The sequence below is a fragment of the Xiphophorus couchianus genome, chromosome 5, assembly GCF_001444195.1.
Source record: "Xiphophorus couchianus chromosome 5, X_couchianus-1.0, whole genome shotgun sequence".
NCBI lineage: Eukaryota > Metazoa > Chordata > Actinopteri > Cyprinodontiformes > Poeciliidae > Xiphophorus > Xiphophorus couchianus.
In genome coordinates, this window is record NC_040232.1 from 1,919,232 (window position 1) to 1,943,496 (window position 24,265).

The 24,265-nt window shown below is 41.0% G+C and overlaps 1 protein-coding gene and 2 long non-coding RNA genes across 5 annotated transcripts in view; 2 read left to right on the forward strand and 1 right to left on the reverse strand.

Annotated features, from left to right (window-relative positions):
- Positions 1-24,265, forward strand: part of LOC114144742 (uncharacterized) — a 45,972-nt gene that overhangs the window by 1,243 nt on the left and 20,464 nt on the right. The gene's annotated exons all lie outside the window — the stretch shown is intronic.
- Positions 11,256-22,583, forward strand: LOC114144743 (uncharacterized). Of its 2 annotated transcripts, XR_003595535.1 has the most exons (4): positions 11,256-12,797; positions 21,785-22,073; positions 22,190-22,336; positions 22,497-22,583. It is a non-coding gene; the product is annotated as an uncharacterized LOC114144743 (long non-coding RNA). The 2 variants fall into 2 exon arrangements; XR_003595534.1 differs by lacking the exon at positions 11,256-12,797 and having other exon boundaries at positions 21,197-22,073.
- LOC114144746 (uncharacterized) lies at positions 20,805-21,187 on the reverse strand. Its single transcript, XR_003595536.1, has 2 exons — positions 21,153-21,187; positions 20,805-21,110 (listed from the first exon to the last, which is right to left on the reverse strand). It is a non-coding gene; the product is annotated as an uncharacterized LOC114144746 (long non-coding RNA).

The window sequence follows — 24,265 nt, forward strand, 5'->3', positions numbered from 1 at the left end:
AGTTTGTTTATGCATTAGAGAAGGAAATGCCTTCCACTAGATGGCGCTATTGTCACTGAATGTTCCTGCAGGCAAATCATTACTGAACAGTAGTGAAAAAGAACCATTCATGTTTTTATTCATGTTTTTTCACTGGAACATAAAGGAAGTCATAATTACCACCAAGTACTGTTCTTCATTTTTCTACTTATTAATAGTAAATCAGATTAAATCCTGGGTGAAGTGAGTCATGTTGAGAAGAATCTGCTTTAATAGGTTTTAAAGGTGATTCATGTGGAACCTAACAGAGCGACACTCAGGTTTCCTAACAGACTCAGAAAAACCTGCTTGTAGTGGCGATTGTTTGTCAAACCAAACATCCAATAAAAAGTTCCATCCGCCACTATGAGGTACTGGGGTCCAGATTCTTCACGCAGGCACAAAAAGTTTCATGTCCAAACTTCTTGATTTTCTTGGTTGCTTTTATTTTCCTTTTCAGCAAAACACTTATAACATTCAAACTTTCCTTTGTTGCTCCTATCTACTTCTGTCTCTGGTGCCCTGTTGCACTGGTGCTCTGGTAAAAACCATAGGCCCCAAACCCAAATGCCTGCTTGTCTTTACCAGGCCCCTACACTTATAGAAAGTGGATTGATCCACCACACTTCCTGTCTTCAGAAATCAAATAAATAAGAACAAATAATAAAAACAAAAGATAAATAGAATTGACAATTATTAACCTGCAAATAATACAAAAAACTAGAAATGTAAAAAATAAACTAACAAAATTCAGATGCATAAAGAAATAAAGAATAAATAGCTCCAACACTGCTGTTCTTCCATCCTCACCATAAAAACATCTTTTTACAAAGATATAATAAATATTCTGAGTGATGTTAAGCTTTACCTGAAGGTTAATTTGTTTTCTCAAACACCTGCTGGCTGACAACGTCAAAGAAAACTCACTAAAGCTTCACATGTTAAGCTGTTAACAGCTTCATGCAGAAACTCAGGGATATAAACTCAGTCTGCTGATTCTGGGTCCACTTCTAGAAACGGATGGAGAAACTAAAACATCCTGCAGAACCTGCAGATTTAATGTCGATTATAATTTGCTTTGGGGGGAAAAAATGTGTTTGTTTTGTTTAGAAGTTATTTATAATAACCACATTATCAAAAACTTTGATTCATAAATGAAAAAATAGAAAGAAAAAAAAACACCTGTCTGAATATTCTTCAATCTGTGCAGCCACCTGCTTTGTTCATTTGTTGTTAGAATATTAATCTAATAAACTCCCAGATTAATTCCTGGGTGGATGAGGGGAGGTGGAGTCAACAAGCTGCTTCAGGTGATTCCAACCTGTGACGTGTTCAGAGTCTGGATCTACGAACAGGTGGCAAAATACATTTCACTTTACTATCAGGACAGGATTCACATGCAGTCTAGTGTTTCATTATTATTATTATTATTATTATTATTATTATTATTATTATTATTATTATTATTATTATTAGTTTTCAGGTCTATATTAGTATGACTAAATGACATTCAGAGCAGTTTGGTCAGTTAGCCACTAGATGGCGCCATTGTTTAATCTAAAAATAATCTTCAATTTATTTCGTTATTTGGTCGTAATATTAATTTAAAGGTATAAAGAAGAGCATCTTATAATTTACTGTTTTTCTGAAAAGATTCATGTTATCAATAAAACTCCTGTTTTGTTTCGTGGGTTTGTTTTTGTGCTGCTCTGTGTCTTTATGACATAAAGAGGTCAGGAGATGAAGGTCATTTAGTGGTCAGAGCACTGAAACTTGTTAATGAGCTGAATGACCAATTAAAGAAAAGGGGCTTTATCCAGCTTTAAAAGTTACATTGTTTTTTTTTAATAAACTCATCTCTCTTTACAGGAACATAAAAATGAAAAACTTCCTTTATGTTCCGTGTTTTTCCTGTGTATTTATTTGGAGTTTCTGTCTCTGAGTTTCCATGTTTCCTGTCTCCCCTTGATTGTTCCCAGGCGTTTCTCGTCCCGTAATTACCTCCTGTGTATTTAATGTCACCTGTGTTTCTGCGTTTTTGTCGGATCCTCGTCTCGTTTGGCGTCTTGTCTGAGGTTGTGCTCAGTCCATTCATGTCTCCTTGTCGCTACCTGCGCAGCGCTCTGGTTTCCGCTCTGCAGTGCTGCCTTGGTTGTTGGACTACAATTTTGGATCATTTCTGTCATTAAATATTCTTTATTTCACTTACCTGGATCTCCTGGCGTCTCCCTCACCGCTTCCACCACAACAGTTCATGACAGTTCCAGTGAAAAAACATGAATGGTTCTTTATTGCTACTGTTCAGTAATGCATTGCCTGCAGGAACATTTAGGGCAGACAGTGTTATGATTCAGGTCAAAGGCCAGGCGGCCATTTTGATTCTTAAAAATGAACAGAGCAGAAAGTCACACTTTTTACTTTCACCTAAATTCCCCAAACAAGCTGTGCTAGTCAATCCGTTTTCAGTTTTTAAATTAAAGTTTGCAGCTTTTTTAAAGTTAATAGGATGATGTGAAAGTTGGAATCTGGAATCATGGAAACTGTCACCCCCCGCCACATGCTAACGCTAACAGGCTGCAGCTTAAAGGCTTTTCAGTGGAAACGGATCGTCTCTTTATCAGATCTGCTTCTGACTAAAATCACTTCCCTCTGTTTGATTTAAGGTTTCTGGTTTTAATCATTGAAACTCATTTCAGTTTTTCTTTTTTAAGAGAAGCAGAAAATTCATGTGCAAATTTAGGAGTGTTGTTTCGGATGTTTTATTATCATTTTATTAACTTTCAGCTGAGCTACAGGGAGTAAAAGAAAACTATGGAAAATTTAAACTGTGAGAAATGAGCTGATGTTGCATCAGAGCCTAAATGAGACACATCACTTCCTCATGTTCATAATTGATCCTATTATGGGTTTTTCTGTTCCTCGGTTTGTTTTCATGCTCCTTAATTTGTGCAGTAGATAATTTCAAGCCCAAATAAATGTAAACTGTTGTCTTATCTCAGACATATCAGCATTAGAGTCTATAATTTTTTTATTTAGTTAAAAATCTGTCAGGTGGAATGATTCCAGGCAGGGTAATTTAAAATCATATCTAAAACATCTCTGTGTTTCAGTATTAATATAGTTTCATAGTGAAATAATCTGAGGAGAACGTGACAGCGCTCACTGCTCCTCTGGGATTAAACCGTCTCCTTAGCAACAACAAACCATAACAACTCAAAGGTTGGGATGATTTGGCTCTGAGTTCAGTCAGAAATAAAGAAACGAAGGTTTTGGCTGTCAGCCGTTGTTCTGGTTTCCAGGTTTGACCCGGATGACATGAGGAGACAGAAACACTCCTGAACTGAAACGTTAAAAATGTTTCTGAGAAGTTAAACTTGAGGAAGAGGAAGTGATGCAACATGTTCTAATCATGTGAAATACAGGAAAAGGGATTCATGTTTGTTTGTTAAATGTTTAATATCAGCATATTTTAGTTACAATTCAGACATTTTACATTAAAACCAAACCTAAATGATTTTTTAATGATTTAATAACCATCATCCTGCTGCGACATGTGAATGATCAGGTTAGTGTTTTCATCTATAAATTAAATTAATCTGCAGAAACGTATTTATAAACTAGAAAAGTGAGTTAATTAAACAGTCTGATGAGCAGAGCTAACACTCTAATGGAATATTTTTATTCATAAATATAATCCAACTTCCTACAAATTGAGGAGGGAAACTTCTGATCATTAGAGCTCAGACTGAAACGGTGAGTCGATTCGACCCGGTCCGTTTGGCTCCAGAACACATCAGAACCAGAGGAGATGAAGGAGATAATCCAGGACATAATCTGACTGTAATCATGTCTGATCCGTTACGGTTCTGGTTGTTCTGCTTTCTCTGAATAACTGGAGGAAAGATTTTCCATCCTCTGACTGAAGGAAGCAGCTGAAATGTGAAAGTTTTCCTTTTCCTCTGCAGCTGCAGCGTTTCCTCCTCTTAACCTTCTAGAAATATGACTGAGGCTTTTTACGTGTTGTTGTGTCTGTAAGATCTGGAGATGAAAACATGAAAGTTGGAAGAATATAGAGTTTTCTCACCAAAACTAAATAGTTTTCTGTTTTTCATCATTACATGTGAATAAATTCTGTCACAAACGTCAGCAGCTTGGTCAGCTTCCTGTGGCGAACAGCGTCTCCTGAAGCAGCAGCAGCAGCCATTTTGTTTGCTTTTCATTGTTTCTCAGTCAGACGCTTTAAACCCAGAACTGTCTGCAGCTCATCTGAGATGTGTCCAGGTCAGACTGGTTTTAACTGGTTCAGGTCTGAACTAACTGGAAACCGTCCAGTTGTAAATGAATTCATGTTGATGCTGCTCTGCTGGAGCCTCTGCTTCATTCCTGTGGTTTAGCAGAAACTCACTGAAGGTCTGAATGCTGCAGCTCTTCAGTTTTCTGCTCCTCTGTTCACATAATGACACATTTTCATGTTTGTTCATAAGAACTGATTCTGTTTCAAACGGAGGATGTTTAAGACAATAAATAATCTCACTGTACATTTTAGAATGGGGTTAGAAATTACTTATTTATTTTCTATTATTCCACAATAAATAAAGACTTATGTAACAAAGCTCACACTGTAAAAAAGAAAAACAGAAACTGTTGGAATGAATCAGTTTGAAAATTACATCCATTTGTCACTGTTTTCTAAAAATATTAATTTTGAAAAAAAAAACAACTTCCTGAACAAACTTCAGGAAGTTAGTTCAGTTTCAGCAGCAGAGCTGCAGCCTGTTAATCTGGTGGATTATCAGACATTCAGTCTGGAAACAAGTTCTGCACCGATTGCAGTTTTCTGGCTGATCCTTGGTTACTGATCTTGAAATATTCTGACCTGATTTTGGCCCATTTAGATCGTTTTGTCTGAAATGTTGCTAATTGTGGCCAGAAAGTCTCTGATTCAGAGTTTTGTTCTAATTTAGGATGTTTTATAAGAATGTGACGACTCTCAGATTCCTCTGGTTGTAATTAAAATTCTCAGAGGAATAAAGCAGTAAATATTACTGTCCTATGGATTTATTAATGAAATATAACATCTGCTGGAGGAGTTTGGATTGTTCACGTTCTTTTCTCCGGATGAGTGGAGATCATTTAAACATGTTTCATATCTGCACATGTTTAGTTAGATCAACACAATGACACTATTTACACTCTGTACACTTTCACCGCCCTGCAGTACGTAACCTCACAGGAGCCGGGGAAATTACCCACAATGCCTCTGACTGTAAGCTGCAGAGGTCAAAGTTCATCCACAGGAGCATTAATCAGCTGCAGCCAAATGTGGCTCATTAAGTTAAGGAGGTAAAAACTTTTTCACCCAACTGGTTTGAATCCTTTCATTAATAAAGACAATCATCTGAAAACTGCTTTTAGTTTTTGCTAAAAACGTTGATATTCTTTTTAAAACCAGTTTAATATTTATTTGATATGAACTTGATTTTAATATTTATTTGATATGAACTTGATTTTAATATTTATTTGATGATCTGAAACATTTAGAGAAAAAACAAAAGGGTGTAAATACTTTTTCACAGCTTTTTACTTATTAGTTTTATACCTCTGTACTTTAGATCAATTTTCACTAGTATAGTTACAAAGTAGACGACTGTGGATTTTTTTGTATTATTATTATTATTAATAATGGATTATATGGAGGTAATTGCAAATAAAATCTATTTGACAAACTGTCCTCACACCACAGGATTTTTAATGCACTTCATAGATGTGGACATTTGGCCTCTTGAACTTTTTCTATAAGTTTAAAGGTTTGTCCTGAAAAGTGCCGTAACTCTTCTTTGTTCTGGAGAGTCCTTTAAACCGGTTCTGCTGGTGGGTCCAACAGTCGAATCCAAACTCTGTAATCATCATGGTCTCCTGACGCCTGCGGCGTCTCAGCACCGCCCCGATGCCTCAACCTCCAGGACAATAACTGGAGCCAAAAGGCCAAAGAGTCACTGAGGGGAGAACATGTGACCTTTTACCTTTAGCTACATTTAGAAATGATCGGATCTTTAAAGACTCCATAAAAATCTGGATCTGTTTCTTCAAAGAGGCTGTTTATGGGTCACTGCAAAACCCTGAAAAACTGCCAACATTTATTTTTATGAATGAACAGAAAGACAAAATGTTCACAAATCTTCAGGTTCTGGCGCAGCAGCTTTGAGAGGAGTATGGCTGGTTGCCATGGAAACAATGCCATAAATACACACTGCCTTCTGTGTGAGGAAAGTCCTAAATCCTGAACTCATGACTCAAAACTAAAACATGAAGTTTTAGTTTTTTTTCTGAAACTTGAAGCATGTGTTGTTTAAAAGGATCAATCCACTAAAATGTAAAGTTTAAATGTTTAAATGAGGCTCCGGAGCTGCAGCTCTAAACCATTTTGGTTCAGTTTGTCGCTGCTTCCTAAAAGTAAACAGTTTCATCAGAAACCTGAATTCCTGATCCAGGACCTGATGAGGTTCTGTCTGTTTGTTTTGGATCAGTTAGATGTAGGCAGATGATGCCGTCTTATTAATTATAGCAAAGAACAAAAACACAGGCTGCACAAATATGTTAATAACTGGATTCAGATATTTCATATCTAATGCAGCTCCAGTCTGATTTGGAGACTGGGATCGACTGGAGTCTGGGCCGTTCCCAGTCTGCTGTGGAGTTTTACCCACTGCAGACTGGTGCTTCCTAATCTGCCTTTAATCATTTAATTAACACGGCTGAACGCAGAAAACGTTTTCATAGAAACAGTGAAGTCATGTTCTTACTGATGAGAAGAGGATAAATAATTCCTGGGATAAGAAACTAGAAACTGGCTGCTGGTTCTGCTGCAGTTCAGGCTGAAACCCTGAAAGACAGAAATCCCAGTGTGATAAAGGCTCAGAACCAGTTCATGTTCAGATATTTAACTGAGGAAGTGACTGAATGTTTAGCTGAGTCACAGACAGAACTGGACCCAGAGGCCCGATGCAAAAACAGAAAATGTATGAATCCTGAACTGTGAATTCCTACTGAAAAAGGCAAATAATTACACATATCCAACATGAAAATAGAAATATTGAAGCAACATTTATACAGCAAATATCTGAATTCATGACTCAACTAAGTTATTAATTACAGGAAGTGGAATTTAAACTGGAATCAGTTCATAAATATTTCAGTTTTATCATAAACTGATCCTCTGCTGCAGAAAATCCTGAAAACATTTTAACTGTTTCTATTGTTCATTAAATCCTCAAATCTGATTGGTTAACCTGCAGACCAATCACCTTTCATCACTGCTGAATGATTTCAGTTTGAGAAATCAAATAAATTAATGAAAAGAACATGAAATGCAAAAATAATGAAATATTTATTAATAAAATGGTTTAAATATGTTTTGTAAATCTAACCAGATAAATATATGTGATGGATGTTTCTGCATTTTGATTGAATTGTACAAATATTTTAATGAGCAATTTTTATTCTTTTAAATATTTGTGGTCTTTTGTGCTGGAACCTGGTTCTGGTTCTGGAGCGACGTGCTCAGGTTGGAGCCGGACCTTCCCGGTTGAGGGAACCGGTCCCTCAGGTTCCCTCAACACAGGCTGAGGAATCCGTACCTCGCCGCCCGAACGCTGGGAGTCCTGCCAAACGTAACCATTTGGAGATCGTTCTGGTGATGACATCATTCATCACCAGAATGATGTCATCATGTGGACTTCATGAAATCTCTCAGGAGAAACTGTTTATGGGGATATTAAATCCCATCCATGATATTTATAATTGCTGCGAAGGTTTTTCTGGATGAACTTTCATCAGGATGAATTCAGAGCTGATTCCTATGAAACCCAAAAGTTTGGAAACAAACAGGAAATAGTTGCTTTTCTGAGAATTTGAGAATATTCAGCTAGTAAGTAAAATTTATTTATAAACGCTTTTCACAGACATAAAATCACAAAGTGATGTACAATAGAAATCAGCCTTAAAACCTTACAAAACATAAAACCAACATAAGAAACAGTGAAATAAAGAGATAAAATCCTGGGAAAATAAAATGTTTTTAGTTGCTTTTTAAAAACCTCCAGAGTCAGAAAACGGAGCTGCAAGGACAAACGGTTCCATGGCCTGAACGGCCCGGTCCAGTTCAGTTCTTCATCATGTTTCTGGAACAACCAGGAGGTTAAGAGTTTGAGAACGAAGACCATGAGCAGCAGAACATTTAGTTAAGAGCTGAGAAAGATAATCAGGAGCCTGATCATGTGACGCTCTGTAGGCTGGATGAACGTTGAACAGCAGGGATATGAACTGGGTTTACTGGATCTGGAGAGAAGTCTGGCTGCTGTGTTGACTGGAACCGTGAAGGCAGTTAAAAAGGCTGTTACAGTCGTCCAGACCAGATGACACAAACGCATAAATGATTTTCTCTCAGTCAACTCTGGAGACCATTTGTCTAATCTTAGAAATGTTTCTTAACTGAAAGCTAAAAGCTGCCTCCACCCTGTTGGTCATTAAGCAGCTAGCAGCAGGTACAAGCTGAGAGTTCCTATTTTTATGAAATGAAGTGAAAACATATTTATTTCTTTTTCAACCATCTTTCAAAAGGTGCTTTAAGGGGGAACATCTAACCGAGGACAACAGGTAACGTTTGTTTCTCCTCGGTTAAAACATCTTCATTAGCTTCACAACTGGTTTTTACGCTGTAGTTATGGACATTTTATTTGAGTGATAAGTAGATGTGTGTTCTGGCTGTGGCTCCGGTTGAGTCTGTGGTTTCTGAAGCAGCTGCAGAGCTGCAGCCTCCTTTAATGGAAAATGTGCTTCTTGTGGTTTACGGGGCATCAAACATTCGTAATAAGTTTCCTGTTCTCTGCAGGACTGCTGTGCTCCCATCTTGAGTTTTTTTTTAAATGAGATTCAAAACATTTTCATTTTCTGCTGCCAACTCTTAACACAGTTTTTACTTTATTTCACTGGTTTAGTCTAAATCTGTTGTGATGTGTTTTATCTTAATGTACCTGGTTTTTAGCAACAGAAGTTTATTTACAAGTTAGTTATCAAATGATCAGGAGAGTCATTGTTGACGCTGAAGGTCCGCTGGCCCCTGGGGCCCCTGGGGCCCCTGCATCCTGCTACATCCATATAAGGACAGGCGCCACACCTGGGCTGAGGGGTGAAGCATGTGATCCTCTGAGCTGCTGCCACATGCAGCAGGACTTTCCTAAACAACAGAAACACTTTCAGTGCTCAAGTTTATCTTCATGAATTCAGGCTGGCCTTTTTTAAATATGTATAAATATGTACAAGTTAGCAGTTCAGAGAAAACAGGAAGGAGTTTAATGAATCATCACTGGACTGCAGGTTCAGTCTGAGTTTCCATTTTCTGCTTCCTGTTTATTAATCCTTCAGGATAATTGGAACTGAGGCTGAATGTTAACAAGGAGAGACTGTAAGGGATGTTAAAGTCAGAGTAAATAAATTAGATGTTCAGAGTTTTTAAACTCAGATTTTTCTCTGGATTTCAAACTGATTAAGAAACTCAATACTATTGTTGCCAAATCTGTCATCCACTTTTCCTTCTTCTTGACCTCACATGGAGCTAAAATAAAAACTTTAGGCCAGAGGAGAGGAAGTATTTCCCACACTAGACTAGAACTCATTCAGCTTTTATGATCAATACATTTTGATCATTTCTTTTATTTCGTGTCAGTAGGTCTGCTCCCAGACATAAATATGAAATCATTTCTAGATTTGCTCTGTCAATTTAGCTTAATTTATAAAGCATTTATGAGAGGAAACAACCAAACTATACTGAAATGACACTGAATGAATTAAAAGAACCATGTAAAATTAGACACAGCATATACTGTAAATATGATTTTCCAAAAAATAAAACATGATCAATCAAACCAAACAATTGTTCAGTATAAAGTCATGTATAATATGATCTGAACAAGTTCAGATTCACTTAATCACAGCAGAATCCAAACTTACAGACTATCTGACAACAGATAAAACTCTAATAGACTAAAATTACCATTCAAGTGATGTCAAAGGTCAGAGCAAAGAAATTAGTTTTATTATTAGCATTAGGCCAGTGGAGACAAGCTAACAAGCTCATATTTACTGTGTGAGTTTTCTGTATTTAACCCTCTGGAGCAGGTTCAATCGCTCCAGACGGTTTATCTAATAAAGTGCAGAAATAAACCAAAACATGAATTACAGTCTCAACGTGCTTCTGAGAAAGAATTTTAGCCAAATGCCTGAAAATAGGAAAGCTTTATGTGATAACTGTCTAATCTGAATATATTAAAGCAGTGCTGCTGTTAGTAAAATGTTGTGGCTCTACCCTCCTCCACACATTACAGAATGGTTTGCTCTGAGCCACCCTGTCAGCAGGTCAGTCTGTCAGTAAACCTGAGATTTTCTGGCTGAGTGAAGCTGACACCCCACCCACGTCAAAAGATTCAGCAAATAGTCTGAGTGGTTAGCGCTCCGTTTGTGCAGGTTTGTGCCGTTAAAACGGTCGTTTGTGCAGCTTTGGTTTCTGAAATATTCAAAGTTATAATTTTGGCCGATGATGTCAATTTCAGGGAATTGCTAATGCTAACATGAATCTGCAGTTCTGATCCAGGGGTTCGTGGATTAAAAAGCTTTTCCTTCCTGGGTAACGTCAGACCTCAGCCTCACACTGTGGGAGGGCAGTGAGGAGGTCAGGGGTCACAGTCACCTACAAAATACACAAGTAGGTGAGAATTTGTCTGAAAACACTTTTAAAGGCCTATTTTTATGGCTCAAACAACAAATATCTCCTGATAGGCTGTAACACACAGGAAACCGTCTTAGCGCCACACAGAAGCAACATTCACATCACTTTCTGCTCTGGACTCCAGCCGAGCAGCACCAAGGAAACAAAATCTGGACTTTTGACAAACAATAAGTAAAGTTCTAACTTTACCATTAGAACTAAAGCTCCTTAGTGACGTGTTCAGGTTTGAGCTGAATCTTCCCTCAGGTAGAAACGTAAACCTGTTCCTCCGCTCTGGCTCAGCAAACTTTCATCAAGATGAATTGGAGTCGAACCTTCAGAGCTGATAATTCTGAGTATTTGAGAATATTCAGCAAAAGTTACATCACTTCCTGTTGATTAGCTTCAGGCTACATATTGTTTTGCCCCTTAAACCATCTTTAAAAAGCTTCTTAGTGTGGCAGCACTAGAAAGCAGGGTAACCAGAAGTTGACGACGCCACGTTGGGGATTCGCCCAAGGAAATAAATCGCCAGTAAGGCACTTCAGGTTCGGGGCCAATGAGAACAAGACTTTATTCTACCACAAAGTAGCTACATTTTATTGTTTCATGTTTTAAAATTAAAATGTAAAGAACCACAATGGGAAGGGAAGTGCAGTCCAAATGTGGGGAACTGGTTCCCAAAACAAATGAAATCCAAATGAATCACCCTGAGCACCGGTCACTGGCACAGGTCCAGTTCCTCTGGACGCCCCCCCACCGCCTTCAGCTCTCAGCCTGGAGACAAAAGGGTTAAACAGAGCAAATACTAAAAAACAAGACACTACAATTTAGACATGAAGTGCTAAAATGACCTCTAACCTCTGACATCCAGTCATTAAAAATCAATGTTTTAATTAAGTAATCTAAAAAAACCAGTCTGCTGCCCGCAGCCAGAGGACACACAGAACGATAGAATAACCCAAAAACAAATTTAAACAAAAAGTACAAAACTAAGAAATCAAACAAATAGTTGGAAAAAAACAAAGCAGGAAATAAAACCAACAAAGCAGCTTTTGTCTCCAGCAGCTTTCTGTCAGAGCTGGATCCTCCATCCACAGCAGGACTTTCTTTATATAAATATTTGTCATTTTGTGCTATTGATCTGCATCGATGCAATAAAAAAAAACATTTTATGTTGCCAGCTGAACTGGGGAGGCTAAATTACAGTCAGACCCCAGAAACAAGCAGGAAACTTCAGGCAGTTTCTAAATTTAAACAATTTGAATTGACCAACTAAACCTGCAGATCTTATCCTGGAGGAGAAACATTAGAGTTATAACCACTGCAAGCTAAGCTAGACACCTTCCTGCTGAAGAGCCACCAAATGCAGGAATAAAGAAACCAGCTGAGTTTCCCTTCATGCTCAGACATCATCAGGTGATCAGCTGCCAGTTTCCCTCAGTCCTGCTCAGGCTTCATCCTGCTACATTCACTCAGTTTTAAAGTCCAACCTGTAACATCAAACATCCCTCTGGGCTCTGAGGTGGAGCAGGAACAGCTTGATTTTACTCGTTTTAATGCTGTGCTGTAAAAACTGCATTAAATGTCAGTTTATGTTTAATATTGTATGAATAACTGAGATGATTTAAATACATCTGTGTTCTGGGTGAGACTTGTCTCTGGTTTCTGAAGGTTCAGCCTCGCTCCATTCTTTATCCGCTGGCCGTTTGAAATGATCTATGATTTTTAGTTCTTCTGGTTTAGATGGAAAATAAAAAAACATTTCCTGGATTTTGGCCTCCTGTTAGGATCAGCGGCTCTCTGTTGACGGAGTAAAGGTTTATTTCTGACTGTTTTCTCTCCTCTTGTTGTGTTTTCGGTTTTGTTCATATTTATTTATGTAAATTTGATTTTCATTGCTGGATATTATTGCTTCTCTTCCCCAGTTATCTGCAGGAAAAGTGACAGTTTAATAATGATTTGTCTCTGGTTGTGGTTTTCCGTACAGACGGATGAAGTTCTGCTCAGCGGCTCGGTGAGGAGTGTGTGTCTGCTGCTTTGATCTCTGTCAGTGTGTTGTTCAGTTCCAGCGTGTGGGAATGTGAGGCTTCCTGGGAGGTTCTGGACCTCGTGGCCAAACTGCAGCCTGAGACCAGAACAGTTCATCCAGAGGACACATGAGCACTGAAAAACAAAATATTCTGTTTAATAAAACATTTCAGTTGAACTTAATTCTCATCAACTTGTTTGCACTCAACTTAAACAGATGACTTGAAGTTTTGGATAAAAAGAAATGCTTGATAAGTTAAGCCATTTCAGTTGATTCAATGACTGTGAAATATTTGACAGTAGTGAGGGTTTGGATTGTGAAGGGTTAATGCTTATTAACCAGGACATGTCCAGACATGAGCCCACAAGCAAACTGAGGAGGAAGTTTAGTACGACTGACTGTTGTGGTGAAAAATAAAATGTAGGTTAGGAAACAGAATGCTGCTGCTGGTGTTTGCAGCTTTCCCAGCTTTCTTCCAGTTCTGTTATTTTTGGGTCTGATTGTGGAGCTGATTTGTGACTCACACACACGACCAGAACCTCCAGCAGGTCGGCCAGGAAACTCTCTCCTGTTTCCTCTGTCTGCGGTTATGTTGTTCTGATTCTACCGTCCAGGATCAGAGTCAGGAGAAACTGGCTTTGTGTGAATTTAAACTTCTTCCAGTTTACGGCTCCCAGCTGGTTCTGGTTTGGTGAGATTTGAAAATAGTTTCTATCTGTGATTATCACATCCTGATGTCAGAATCAAACATCAGTCTCCTCATTAAGTCAGAAAGTTAACAGTTTGATTTACAGTAGATCATTTCTGGTGTCAGTTCCACATTGTTCCAGTTTTACTCCATACATTGAAATGTTTGTTTTACAGCAGAACTCAGTTTTACTTTGGAAACCTGCAGTTACAGATTAAACGGTTTTGTTTTTACACCTGAAATCATTTTAGGATCCGTTTCTGATTGGTTATAATGTGTGCCGTATATCCAGTGGGCTGGTTCTGAGCCCGGATCGGACGGATTAAAGAACTGAGTGAGGGAGCAGAGGGGTTCAGTAACTCAGGAATGGTTCTGATAAACGGACCTGAAAGACGGAGCAAAACTGGGTCAGAAACTCAGAACTGCTGCTGCTATGGAGGAGAAAATTCTGCACATGTGACCTTTGACCTTTCTCACCAATGGCTTCAAGTTGACCTTAGATTGAACCTGAGATAGATACCTGAGAACAGATGTCAAGGTGAAATTTCTAGTTAGTTTTTTCTGACTGTAAGTTTATTTTGTAGTTTTATAAAAGAATAAACTGTTAGGAGGAGTGTGTGTCAGTAGATCTGGAATGAGACTCAGGTTCTGCTCCCAACAGAAACCCACAACCACCGCCATTACACACACACACACACACACACACACACACACACACACACACACACACACACACTGTCAAGAAAATCCAAGCTCATCCCACTTCCCCATGCTGGAGATTTTGGTTTAACAGTAATAATAAATAAAGTTATCTTTAAAATGAATCACTTAAGTGACATCTAGGCCCAACAGTAGACTTAAGTGTCAATAAAATAAATCTGGTTGTGTGTGTTGTTTTTGTCTCATGCAAACTTTGCTTTAATTCTACTTTTTTCTATCTAATCATAAGAAATCATAGTCAGTCAGAGAGAGTCATTAAACAGGAAAAGCAGGTTTCCTGGAAAAAGAGGAAGTTTCCAGCCTGCAGATTTATAAAAATAGTTTAGACTATTCCTTAGTTTAAAGCATGAAAGTTTAAAGAATGAAATCTAAACATTTTGAGTAATTTGATAAGATTCAAAGTAAAATACTTATATTAATATTGGTTTACTTGTAATAATACTTACACTTACATTTGTGGGAACACCTACAAGAAAAACAAGTAACTGTAACTTTAGTATTAAATAATTAGAATCATGGATTATTCTTGGTTTCTTTTCAGAAAAACATCTGTAATAACTCACATTAAGATTATAATAAGTATAATTAAAAAGTTATGGTTATAAAATTATAAATGAATGCTAAATCAGAGAAGCTAAAGAAAATAAATGTAATATAAATGTGATTTTGACATTGAACTTGAAATGGTGTAAAAGGTGTAACTGCAATTAAACATCACTGATATGTTGGAGGTAGATGGTAGGTGAAAGGTGAAAGGTTAAGGGGAAAAGGGGAACTAACAGGAGAGCAGAGATGATCAGCACCTTATTTAGAAACAGATTGAACAACGTAAACGTTTCAGAGAAAAGGTTGTGCAGGCAAGGGACACAGGAGGTTGAGCAACCCTGAGACATTAGCTCAGACATCAGGAAATGTCTGTAAGACAGTGATGGATATGAGATCATCTATCTAAGCAGACAGCCAATGAAACAAGCACAGCAACAGTGCTAGCCAATGCTAACACACCAAAAGGTGGATAAACCCTATAAAAGGTGGGAGCAAAAGAGGAACCGTTCGTTGGATCCTCCGGGCAGCTTCGAGCCAAGATCGAGATGGACAAAAAACTCTGCAGCTGAAGAAGAGCCGGGGCCACGGAGCCGGAGACTGTCCTGCTCATGGGGACCAACCCGTCAGGCCCACAACCTGTGGCTTCAAATCACACTTCTCTCATCAGCTGGGTTCAGAGCCCAAAGACAAAGATGAAGACAAAGACAAAGGCAAAGACAAAGAAGAAGAACTGGTGCCTTTTTTCCTGCCAGCACCAAGTCCTGTGTGACCTCACCATCCATGCGGAGAAGAAGCTCATCAGACCTACAGAGATCCTGGCCTTCGCCGATCAACATCTTCCTCCTGCTGCAGCACCTTCTTCATCATCAGGCCAGGTCTGGGGTTCGAAACGCCAAACTCCGTCCGTCTCTCTCAAAGGTTCCCTTTTTTAGTTCTCAGTGTCAGCAGTAGGGAAAGATAGACTAGATGACTGATTTTACTTATTTGATTATTTCTGCTACTGAATTAAGCTGTACTGACCCTTGCAAAAATGCCTTACTAATAAAATATTTAGCATAAAGAAAATCTAAAAGATGTTGTGGACATTCAGTTAATGAGTCACCTTAAAGTTCTTTGATGGTTGTAAAATAGCTGTGATGTTTGATTCTGGAGAGGAAAAAGTGGAAAATGTTTTTAGGTTGCTGGTAGCCCATATTTAAAACCTCATCCTTGGGACTCGCCCGAGTCACTAAAACCTACCTGGTTCAATAACAAATGCAAGTTGTAAAATAGAGAACGAGCGACCGTTAACAGGTGTGCTCTGTGAAACTAGTTGGCTGTAGGCTGCTCAGTCTGGCTAATTCACAGGGGGAAGAAGGGTGGGACACCTGGATGTAGGCCGTCAGAAACCAGGCGAATCGTTTCTGGAAACCAGCTTAAACAGAGTTTACTTCAGTTCTGGATTAATCCCAGCAGATTTAGGAAACTCAATTAACCCGTTAGAAGGAGAGCTGGTAGCACATCTCCCCTCTCAGAAGAGGAAGTACGAGAGTGAGAGAGTAGAGACAGAAAGGAGGGGGGTGTTGCGCAACAACACACACACACACACACACACACCCTGTCAGAGCTGTTGGCAGCAGTTATTCCCTAACAGGGGGGAGTCATAAAAGAGGAATGTGAATCACACAGAAATGGAAACGATTTATTTGTTTAGTGCCCTGCAGCAGGAGGAAGATGCAACACATTTCTTAGCTGCTTGTACTATTTCTTCTGCCGGTTCTTTTGGACCTGGTTCTGGACCCGGTTCTTTCTGCCTTCATTGAGGCTGTCATGGCATCTTGGACTCAGATTTTTATTCTGGTTCTGTCCTCAGTTCTGTGTAAGAAATAATCTCTCTTAAAAAAACTGAATTCTTACTAAAAGTTTCTGATTTGATTGAAGTCCAGAATGTTTTAAACAAGCAGAAGTAGAAAATTATTTAATATATAAGTAAAGTCTTCTAACAGTCTGTTGACCATAATAACCTACCAAATCATGAATTCATGGATAGTGATGATGATTTAACCTGTTTAACCTTTGTCCAAGATGGCGGCGCGCGTAGACGCAGCGGCTTTGTGCTCACCGACTCGAAGTTCGTCTTTTCCACTTTGCGCGGTTAAAAACACCTACAACCGACAAAATTTACTGGCCATCGGTCAAGCAATCGGGGGAAGTCTGTCACAGGAGCTTTTCCGTGTCCACAACAACATTCCGGTCGATATTGCTCGAACACCGGGCTCTCCCTGGATTACAATCCCAGTATCTACGACAGGGCGACGGCGCAGAGATCGTAAACAAAAGAGGGGGCGTCGCAGCGGCGTGTTAGCGAGGCTCAGGAAACAGCCACACAAACCACCGCTACCAAGCATCTTTCTCTCCAACGTGAGGTCTCTCGCTAACAAACTGGACGAATGGAAGCTGTGGATTGCAACTGACCACCTCATCCGGGAATGCTGCATTCTGTTGATCACGGAGACGTGGTTAAATCCAACCATACCGGACCCGGAGATCGAGCTAGCAGGCTACACAGCACACCGACAGGACCAATCAGCGAGCTCCGGTCAGAAAAGAGGAGGTGGACTATGAGTTTATGTAAATAACAGCTGGTGTACGAACTCCACAGTAGTTGTTAGCCACTGTTCTCCAGGCGTGGAGTTCATCACAATTAAATGCAGACCCCGATACCTCCATTCTACTCACTGCGGTTTACATAGCACCGGATGCTAACGCTAGCTCAGCCGTGGGACTCCTGCATGATACTATCAGCAACAACCAGAACCAGAACCAGAACCCCGAGGCTGTTCACATCGTCTCTGGGGACTTTAATCATGCTGATCTGAAATCAGTCCTCCCCAAATTCCATCAACACGTAAAGTGCACAACCAGGGGTGATAAAACTCTGGACAAGCTGGACACAAACATCAGACAAGCATACAGGGCTGAACTCTTAGCACACCTTGGCCAGTCTGATCACGTGTCCCTGCTACTGATCCCTGCTTACACCCCCCTGTGGAAACGTGTCCCCAGTACAACCCGGACTGTCACCATCTGGCCTGAGGATGCCTCTCACCAACTACACAGTAAATTTTGCAGTGTTAAATATGCAGTGTCACAATTCATTGACTCTTTCAGAGCTAATACAACAACAGATTGAGTAAAATGCCACCTAGTGTTGGTGTAAATTTCCAGAGTGTATACACGGCGCGTCAATTTGACTCTGACAAGCTCCGCCCACCTCCTCCTCTCAAACCAACAAGTCTAACCGTTGCGTGGACGCCATTTTTCTCCTGCTCGAATGACTGCGGTAAGTTTCTTATTATAAGATAATGTTTGTTCAATAACAGAATGCATCTGCTTCCAGAGAACTGACTGGGAGGTTTTTGCACATCAGGACCTGGAGAACTACACCTCAGCAGTCTTGGACTACATCAGGTTCTGCACGGACAATGTCACCAGGAACAGACTCATCAGGATCTATCCGAATAGGAAACCCTGGATGACTAAGGAGGTCCGGGGCCTCTTGAAAGCCAGGAACGCTGCTTTCAGGTCTGGGGACAAAGCACTCTACAGTTCTGCCAGAGCCAACCTGAGAAGAGGCATCTGCCAAGCTAAGGCAGCACCTCAGGAGCAACAACACCAGGCAGGTGTGGCAGGGTGTTCAGCACATTACAAACTACAGATCCAGCAACCAGCCATGCACGGAGGGAACCACTTCCCTGGCAGAGGAGATGAATATCTTCTTTGCCCGCTTTGAGGCGACACCTACCACAGCTCCATCACAGCTGCCTGTCCACAGCAGCTCTGCTCTCACAGTAGAGGAGAGTGAGGTGAGGCAGGTGATGAGGAAGGTGAACCCAAGGAAGGCTGCGGGACCTGACGGTGTGTCGGGACGGGTGCTTAAAGACTGTGCAGACCAACTGGCTGGAATCTTCACAAAGATTTTTAACCAGTCCCTGTCTCAAGCCACTGTCCCTCCCTGCCTAAAGTCCTCTACCATTGTCCCCCTGCCGAAAAGAACCAACATCAACACCCTGAACGACTACTGTCCAGTGGCACTCACACCGATCATCATGAAGTGCTTGGAGAGACTGGTGCGGAGTCACATCCTCGCTGGCCTGCCTGCTGAGCTGGACCCTCTCCAATTTGCCTACAAAGCAAAGAGGTCCACAGAGGACGCTGTATCCACTGCACTTCATGCTGCCCTGACCCACTTAGAGAAGCAGGGGAGCTACGTCAGAATGCTCTTCGTGGACTTCAGCTCAGCATTTAATACTATACTTCCCCAACGTCTGGTGTCCAAGCTAGCAAACCTTGGGCTCCCATCAGCCACCTGCAGGTGGATCCTGGACTCCCTAACTGGTCGCTCCCAGAGGGTCAGACTGGGCACCTCCACTGCTCTGAGCCTGAACACCGGATCGCCACAGGGTTGCGTGCTCAGCCCACTTCTCTACACCTTCTACACTCATGACTGTGTCTCCAACCACCTCAGCAACAAGATCATAAAGTTTGCAGATGACACGACTGTTGTTGGTCTCATCTCAGGCGGGAAGGGGGAGCTGGAGTTCAGGGATGAGGTGAAGCGGCTGTCAGAGTGGTGCAAAGTCAATAACCTGCTCCTCAACACCTCCAAAACAAAGGAGCTGGTGATCGACTTCAGGAAGAACAAAACGGACATCCAGCCTCTCACCATCAGTGGGACCTGTGTGGAGAGGGTCCCAGTGTTCAGGTTTCTGGGCATGGAGTTGGAGGACAAGCTAACCTGGAGCACCAACACCAAGGAGCTGTTGAAGAAGGCACAGCAGAGACTGTACTTTCTGAGAATACTCAAGAAGAACCGTCTCCCCTCAGACCTGCTGCAGGCCTTCTATCACTGCTCCATAGAGAGTGTGCTCATGTACAGTCTGTGTGTCTGGTACGGCAGCAGCACATCAGCGGACAAGAAGGCGCTCCAGAGGGTTGTTAGGGCAGCAGAGAGAACCATAGGCTGCCCCCTCCCCACTATGGAACAGATTTACACTTCCAGGCTCCACAAGAAAGTTTTGGACATTTTAAATGACTCTTCACACCCTGGCCATGGTCTCTTCCAGCTGCTGCCATCAGGAAAGAGATACAGAGCAATAAAAACCAGGACAAATCGCCTAAAACACAGTTTTTACCTGATGGCAACCATGGCACTAAATTCAAAGGCAAAAGAACTTCTGCTCTTGACACCACTTTGTTAAAAATGTAAATTCTGTTGCGACACCTCCAGGCACTGCAACCATCTTCTGATGTCTCTTTATTTCTCATTTTGTACTATTCATTTCTTTATCTTTGTATATTATGTATATACACATAACCTGCATCTTAACTCGAGTCGAGCAAATCTCAATCTGTAATCTGTTGATGACAATGACAAATAAATCTTATCTTATCTTAACCTGCAGAAGGAGGAAGTGGAATAGAGAGGAAATGACTCGGTGTTTTCTCAGTTTGTATTTAGAGCCTCAGATTGTCTTTGATGACATAAACCTCAGACTGAGCAGTAAAACCTTCAACTCAGTTTCACTACGGAAAGTTATGGAACGTGAACATGAATGTATGTTTGTAATAACTTGTTTGTCTTCTTCCTCTGTTTTCCCTGTGACTGATGGAGTCGGTGTTTTATAATTAGCTGTAACTGTTTCTGACCTAAAAGACGTTTGTTAAGGCGTCTGTTCATGTTCTCTACTTGGAGCAGTAAACCCTGAGGCTGGTCAGAAATGATCCAAAATGATGTGCATGCAAAAAACAGAAATGCATGTGCAATTAGTGACGAGTTGCAGATGATCTACAGATTTTAAAACATTCAAAAATCAACAGGAGGATCCAACAGTGACTCTGTTTCATCTCTGCTGTGTCGGAGCTTCAGGGAGGGAAGGTTCAATTCTTACTCACACCAGTTTAGTTCCTGTTTTACCCTCAGTGTCTCTTTGGCTCCATGATGGGTTTTCTGGTGGCGTTAATGTTCAGTAATATGGCACAATATTTAAGTTTACTCATGGTGTTTTTTTATTTTGGTTTAATTGCATGAACTTTGTTTGCAGCTCTGCTGCATTAATCTGTTCCATGCAGACATATTTGTACCTTTCTGCCACATTTTGTGGAACCTGCAGCAGATAAATATCATCTGCCTCATCTTTTCTGGCCGTTATGGACCCAGAACACCGAGACGTTTTATGTTTTATATTGTTTTAATGTTCCAGATATCTGACTAGCAGTGTCTTCTGTCATGCTGTCCATCCTCACCACAGCCACCGCAGATTTCTTGGCATGTCTGTTTCCACCTGCTCTGCTAACATGCTAACCTGCTCTGCTAACACGCTAACCTGTTCTGCTAACACGCTAACCTGCTCTGCTAACACGCTAACCTGCTCTGCTAACATGCTAACCTGCTCTTCTAACATGCTAAATACAGACACAAAAACAGCAGCGTTCTGGTTCATAATATTTCACATCACTGCTGGTCAGTCGGTACTTGACATCTCATTGTTTTGAGCTTTATGATGACCAGCTGCTCTGTTTTCATGCATTCTGACCTTCATGCTGGTGATTTTGTCCTGTCTGCGTATTGATGGTATTTCAGGTTTCGTCGAGTTTCCACTTGTTTTTAAAAACTCTTGTTGCTCCTTTTTAACAGCTCAAAACTAAATATATAATAATACTCATTAAAACTCACATTAAAACTTTAGGACTGCTCCACTGTGTCTTTGGGTTTGCAGCCAATCAGGTTCAGGGAAAATGAGTGGCGCTTTCTGCTGTCACTTTGCTCCCAAACTGAATTTTCTTTTGATTAATTTATGTCTTCTGAAAAAATCCTTAAAGAGACACATTTTCTGAGAATAGTTTTAATTTATGTTCCACAGAAAAATCCACAAACCGTTGCTACCAGATCCTGAAACACATAAAGCTTTAGAAGAAAATATTTATTATCCTGTAAATATGTGACAGAAATATTTGATATTTCTGCTTCTCGCTGCAGCAGAAACAAATCTCCAGCCTGTGAGACGGAAACCTGGGGACAAAATCACTCTGGACTTTGGAGACCAAAAGCTGAGAGAGGCGGATTGGGTCGTTTGGTCTCGTGGTTCGGACAGCGCCGTCCTGGCTCAGTACGTCGAAAAAGACTTATTTATGTTATCCAAGAGGTTCCGGCTGGATACAGAAACCGGGTCGCTCACCATCCTCAACCTCTGTGTGAACGACACCGGGACCTATCAGGGCCAGAACCTGAACGGAAACGCGGAGACGTTTTCACCGGACTGTTGACGGTGAGGAAACGGCGGGAAACCAGAATCCATCCGAACTGCTTTGAGTTCTCAGAGTTTCTACTTTCTGCTGATTTAAACAAATGTTTAAAGCGGCTTTGTGTCTGTTTCTGGTTCAGAACCGGTCCACAGTCCAGTAACCTCTGAACCTTCACCAGGCAGGTCACACCGGTCCGGTGCCGTTGCTCCGTCTCTGCTGGTTCTGCTCGGCGCTGCTAACATGCTAACCGGTTTCTGACTGAGAACCAACGAGCTGAAGGGGAAAGGTCAGGGTTTGGTCCAAGCAGTCAGACATGTTCTGTTTCATGATAATCAATCAGCTTGATTGATGAATTTATCGCTTCTGCATTTTCAGCACGTTTCATGAAAACATTGTCCTCTGCAGCAGAGAACTGGTCAGCCTGAGTTATTTTCCTCTCTCCACAGATACAATCAGACCAGTAACAGTCTGATCTGGATCTTCTTGGACAGAAACATCTGCAGCCTCCAGCTGTGACTCTGGAGCTCATCGTCCAAAACATGAGACGGATTTAACAATAAAACGAGGTTGATTTTCATCTTTTCAGCGTGTTTGATTCTTTGCTCCGCTGTTCTTCAGATTTCTGTCCAGGAATCTGGTTGTATTTATGTCACATGGTGTTATGATGTAATGTGTGCCGAGCGTTCCCACAAATACCAGCAGCATAACAAAAACCAGTGTGACCATTCTGGAGCCTGAATGGGAGATCAGGGACATTTTTCACAGACCAGGTGTCTGATTCCTCCAGTTATTTCCCCCCTCTGTAAAAACTGACAGACATGATTATTCTGCCTCTGTTAGTTCTGGAAAGTTTCTGAAAAAAGAGAAAAGTTCACTTAAACTGGTTGTTGTCGTTTTTTATTCATGTTAAACGAAACAGAACCAAAAAGTTCTGAGCTGAATAAAACTTTCTCCAGCTGCATGGTGTAAACTCAGGTTCTATTCTATGGTTCTGTTTCTGCGCTTCGGTTCTGAATGCAGAACCAGGAAGTCGTGTCTGAGCTCTCCATGCTCTCAGGTCCGATGATCCCAGGCTGCAGCGTTTCAGTTTTAGATCAATTCAAATCAATTAAAGCAACAAATGAGACGTTAAAGTTGATCAAAACACATAAACGTCAAAATGTTGAGACAAAATAAAGTTAAACAGGAACATTGTTGTTCCTCTCAGTGACGATCTGAGGATGATGATGATGATGATGATGAGGATGGTGAGGATGATGATGGCTCACACAGTGAAACAGGCCCAAAGCAGGAGGGTCTGATGATGATGATGATGAAGAGTTTCTGTTGTCTTCCTGAAGGGTTTGAGTCGCTCCTCAGAAATCACTGAGGTCAGAGGTCAGCTGTTCCAGCCATCAGCATAAACTTCCTCACAGTGGAAGTGGGACCAGCAGCTCAGCTACAAACTGGTTGACCACTTACTGTTGGTACTGGTTTATTCCAACTCCAGTCCGTCTGTCCAGAAAGTCCAGTCCGGTTGCTGTGAATGCTAATGTAACTCGGTCCGCCTCCAAACCTCGGCCTCTGATTGGTTGAAGTGAACTTTGGTTCAGTTCAGATGCATGCGAACACCAAGCGGACCGGAGCCTGCTCCAAAAGCAGGAAGTGGACTACAGCAAAGGGCATTCTGGGTAAATACAACCAAAGCTAACATGCTAGCCTAGCGCTAGCAGCAGAAATGGCTCCTGGTCTTCAGCCAAAGACTAAAGAGAAATCCTCCAGCTCTAAAATCTGACGCCTCCATCTTGTTTCCATCTGGTGAAGAAGGAAGTTGCTCTCAGTGTCTTCAGAGGTTTTTGTGTTGTTTCCTTCAGTGGTTGTTGGTGCAGCGCCCCCACAGGCCAGGAGGGGAACAGGTTGGTTTGACTCAGAACCACAGCAGCTGGAGGTGGAACAGATGGTGGAGTTCTGGTTCCTATAGAACCGGGTCTACTGAACTGTTTTGATGCAACATCTAAAGACGTCAACCAGGAAGTAAAAGCTCAGATCCAGATCAACTGTAAGCAGAGGTCATTTTCTCAAACCCGAGCATGTGGATGTATTTTTTCTTTTGGCTTAATTAAAGAGAAACTGTCAGTTTGTCCTTGAAGAGGCGCCGCGTCATAGTTATGATGCATCAAAATGACCTTCATACCATCACTGAGCGCTGGGCTGCCGGAGAATTCATGAGCCCCTC